A 5,215-nucleotide genomic window follows, 5' to 3' on the forward strand; every position below is an offset into this window, starting at 1 on the left:
CCCTGACCAGACACATGCTGTCAGAACTCTCAAGAAAGCTGCAAAGGATCCACCGTCTCTGACTATTCCATCCATAGGAAATCTTATCCTCCAGTCAGACGCTAGTGACCATTAGTGGGGTGCTTGCTTGAAGAAAAAGACAACAAGAGATCTTATTGTAAACACGCCAGTGGAGAATTCAAAGAATCCCAAAAGCATTATCACACTATATTCAAAGAAATTATTGCAAAGAAAAATAGAATTTAGAAATTTGACTTTTACGTCAGATCAGAGCACTTCACAGTTGAAATGGACAACTCATCTTTCCCAAAGATGCTTGAATTTCGGGACAAGATTCTTCCTAATCCACAGATTCTCAGACTAAAAGATTGGTTTTGATTAAAGCATTAAAGTAAAAATTTGTTTAATCAAATTTTTAATTCGTTTTAAAAATATTAATCAAGTAGGTCGATGGTTTTTGATTTTTAGTTCTTATTTTAAATTTTAAGCTTTTTATTTATTATTTTTATTTTTATAATTTTTTATAATAATACCACATAATGTACGCATCTCAATATATTGGATTCATGAGAAAATATAAATTGCATAATAATTGAAAATTTAAATAAAATTATTAGAATATATATATAAGTATTGACAGCTACTACTCTATTTGCCAACATGTAACCCTTTTTTGTTGTCAATATACCTTTGCTAATTATAGTGGTGTTAGATAAAAATTGAATTAATAGAAATAATTGGTCAAATTTGGTCACTCTGATACAACAAATTTTTAATTCGGCTTGGTTCTATTTTATATTTTGGTAAAATCGGTTATTCAATTTTTGGTTCAGTTATGGACAAATTACATTTCGGTTAACCGATTTAACTGAACTATATAATTAATTAATAATTAAGTATAAATTATATAATTTATAATTTGGGTTCCATAATTATTATATAACTAATAATTAAATATAAATTAAATATTGAAAGCATACAATCATATTTTTTTCCCATAATTAATTATAATTTGATTCGGTAAAATTCAGTTTACTGAATTAACCGACAATTCGATTTGGTAAGGTAAGGTTCAAGTAAGAAGGATAGTTCGGTCGATTCGATTACAATGAATAGTCAACCAAAGTTTTTTGATTAATTCGGTTAATTGGCCGAACCGACCGATTGCACACACCTAGTCAGTTAGTCCCAACTCTCGACAAGAAACAAGGAAATTAATTTTAGTATTATATATATATATATATATATATATATATATTTTCGCCTCAAACTAATTTCATGTTTTGACTTTCAATTTGTATAAATTTAGACAAATTTTAATATAATATTATATTATATTATATTATATTTAAAATCACATAAACTTTAAAACCCAAATATCTAATGATTTTTTAGAACATTATAACAAAAACAATCACAAATCAATTCTTAAGTCCTAGTAACTAGGGTTGAGTACATGAATCATTTTTTATCAATTTACACCGATCATGAGCGACTCCCTCCAACAAATTCGTGTAAATATGCAAAAAAGAATATATGTAATTGACTCCACTTACTGAAACTTAATGCTTGATTTGTTATTATTGTTGTTGTTAATATTTTTTTTTTAAAAAAAAGTTATTTTTTATCCTATATTTGGGAATATAAATTTTAGATCTTAAAATTTATGTGAATTTAAATAAAATAAAATACAACCACCCAACCATGAAAAAAAATACCAACCAACTAATCCCAATCCCAGTGTACGCGCTCAAGGGAGTCATTTTCGATATTTATATTGAAATTTTTGTTCAAGAGAGGGACAATTTTAGCTCAAGAGAGTACCACAATTCGTTAAAAATTTTAAAAAAAAACAAAACATATAAACATTTTTAATAATATAAACTGCGATTCAGAACAAGGCGGATCCGTGGCGCAATGGTAGCGCGTCTGACTCCAGATCAGAAGGTTGCGTGTTCGATTCACGTCGGGTTCAATCTCCCACTCCGCCACAACATTTTTTTTCCCACTTTTTCCTCGCTGTAGTCGCGTCCATGGTCTCTCTCTCTCTCTCTCTCTCCTCCTTTTTCTTCTGTTTTATTTTTATTTTTTTACAAATTCAAAGCACTACAAATCCTTTTGATTTATATTTTAAAATACTCAACCGGGTATCAGAGTGAGAGTTTAGAACTAAAACTTAAATTTGCTTTCGAACGTACTTTTATTTTTGATAAAGTTAGTAGAAAATTCATAATTTTTTTTAAAAAAAATTTACAAACACACACTGCCAAAAGTAATTTGTTTTAAATCTTTTCTATTTCTCTAGTTTAGTAAGATTATTTTTTTAATATCAATCAACTATTTTAAGAAGGTAAAAAATAGAACTAAAACTTAAATTTGCTTTCGAACGCACTTTTATTTTTGATAAAGTTAGTAGAAAATTCATAATTTTTTTTTTAAAAAATTTACAAACACACACTGCCAAAAGTAATTTATTTTAAATCTTTTCTATTTCTCTAGTTTAGTAAGATTATTTTTTTTATATCAATCAACTATTTTAAGAAGGTAAAAAATAGATACCAAAAATAACTATTACCAGTTAGTATTATTTAATTGTTAGATATAATGTTAAACTAATATTTAAAGACTGATTACAAGTAATTTTGAATAGTTGTGTAATGTATAAATAATTATAGATAGTTACAGATTAATTGTAGGATACACGGTGCTTTTTTGGTCTAACATGCACAAATAATTATATATAGTTATATATTAGTTGTAAGATTCACAATTTTTCTTTTTAGGCAATTGGTTTCTTATTTAAGTATACCCTCATGTAGGGGTGAGCATTCGGTCCAATTCGGTGAATTCAGTTAATTAACCAAATTAACTGAAAAAATTTGGTTAAAAAATCTCATTAACCGAATCAACCAAAATTTCATATATAATCAAACTCAAAACTGATCGAACCTAATTTTGGTTAAATCGGTTAACCGATTTAATATATATATATATATATATATTTATATATATATATATTATTTATTATTAATTTATACTATTCGGTTAATTCAATTAACCAAATTAACCAAACCGAATAAATTTTTAACCGAACCGAACCGAACCAACCAAATATACTCGGTTAATTTGGTTTTAACCGAATTATGCTCACCTCTACGTTTATGTTGAGTTTTACTTATAGAATGAAATGTGGTAATGGGACGCAATGAAAATTTCGATCATAATGAAGAAGTCAACTAATAAAATTGATTTTATTTAGAAGGAAGTGAAATGAAGATTTTGAATAAATAGAATGAAGAAATGAAGTAATGAATTTGATTTTGTTTCAATTAATTCCATTATGTTATAAAAATGCAGGAAAATAAATAAGAAAATAAATAAATAGAGACTAGACTGAAATTTACATGGTTCGACTATACCTACTCTATAGGTGGATAGGATCAAAACTTCACTATTACAGGCAGAATTACAAGATGATTTGGAACCGACCTTGTACAAGATATCACTCTTCTCCTTATCTCTCATCTTCTCTCTATCTACCTTACTTACTTCAAATATGCAAGTAAGTATACAAACGTGCAATGTGTATACAAGCATGCAAAGATATATGCGTCCCAAATAGGAAGGGGATGATGCTCTTTTATAGGGCAATATGGATAGTTAAGCATTTATTGGGGTGGAAAAATCAAAAGTGGTGGAAGATAAAGTGACGTACACATTTTTCATAGCACTCTCCCTTGGATGTCACCTATATATTAACTCCTTCTGCTAAGATTTTTAAGATGTCTCATTCTTATAAGATAAACCAATTTCTTGAATATTGTAGTAGGAAAAGTTTTGGTGAACAAATTTGTAGGATTATCACTTGATCAGATATGTTGAACATCTATATCACCATTCTTATGGAGCTCGTGTGTATAAAAGAATTTTGGAGATATATGCTTTGTTCTGTCCACCCTTTATGTATGCTCCTCTTAGTTGAGCTATATATGCAACATTGTCTTCATATAAAACTATTGGAATATACTTGATTGATTGATTAAAGACCACAATTTGCTTGGATATGAGAAATCATTGATCTAAATTACACATATTCTCTACTAGATTTATGGATAACTAGTATTTCAGAATAGTTGGAAGATGTTGCTATAATCGTTGGCTTTATTGATTTTCAAGATATACCAATTTTTTCGAAAAGAAGTACAAATCCAGTTCAAGATTTAGCATTGTGAGGATCAGATAGATATCCAGCATCTACATATCATACTAATTGATATTTGGAATCAAATGAGTATAATAGACCGAAATCATATGTACCTCTCAAATAGCGTAAAATGTGCTTAATTCCATTCCAATGTCCCTGAGTAGGAGCAGAGCTATATCTTGCTAGTAGATTTATAGAAAATGCAAGGTCGGGTCTTGTAGAATTAGCCAGATACATTAGAGAGCTGAAAACACTTAAATATGGTACTTCAGGATCAAGTAATTTCTCGCCCTCATCATGAGGTCGAAATGGATCCTTCTTAACATCAAGTGATCGTACCATCATTGGAGATCCCAAAGGATGAACTTTGTCTATATAGAATTGCCTTAATACCGTTTCAGTATATTTAGATTGATGAACAAGAATTTTGCCATTTACATGTTCAATCTGTGGGTCAAGAAAATATTTTTTCTTTCCTAAATCTTTCATCTCAAATTTTGCTATTAAATAATTAACAGCTTTAGTGAGCTCTTTAGGAGTCCAACCTAAATTCAAATCATCAACATAAACAGCAATTATAGTAAATCCAGATTCTGATCTTTTAATAAAGATGCATGGACAATTGGATCATTTAGGAAACCTTCTTCCATAAGGTACTCACTTAATCGATTGTACCACATGCGTCCAAATTGTTTTAATTCATATAAAGAATGTTGGAATTTAATTAAATATAAATTACTAGGTTTTTCTTTTGGAAATTTAAATCCTTCAAGGATTTTCATACAAATTTCATGATCCAACGATCCATATAAGTATGTTGTTACTACATCCATAAGATGCATGCCTAGTTATTCAACGATTGCTAGCCCAATTAAGAATCTAAAAGTGATTCCATCCATTACGAGAGAATATGTCTCCTCATAATCAATTCCAGGATCTACGAAAAACCTTGTGCCACAAGTCTTGCTTTATATCAAATAATTTCATTATTTTTATTTCGCTTGCGCACAA

At 28.8% G+C, this 5,215-nt stretch overlaps 1 non-coding gene across 1 annotated transcript; it reads left to right on the forward strand.

The window, feature by feature from the left end:
* The first annotated feature begins 1,903 nt into the window (after window positions 1-1,903).
* Window positions 1,904-1,975, forward strand: TRNAW-CCA (transfer RNA tryptophan (anticodon CCA)). Its single transcript has one exon. It is a non-coding gene; the product is annotated as a tRNA-Trp (tRNA).
* The last annotated feature ends 3,240 nt before the right edge of the window (window positions 1,976-5,215 follow it).

Source organism: Malania oleifera, chromosome 8, assembly GCF_029873635.1.
Source record: "Malania oleifera isolate guangnan ecotype guangnan chromosome 8, ASM2987363v1, whole genome shotgun sequence".
Lineage (NCBI taxonomy): Eukaryota > Viridiplantae > Streptophyta > Magnoliopsida > Santalales > Ximeniaceae > Malania > Malania oleifera.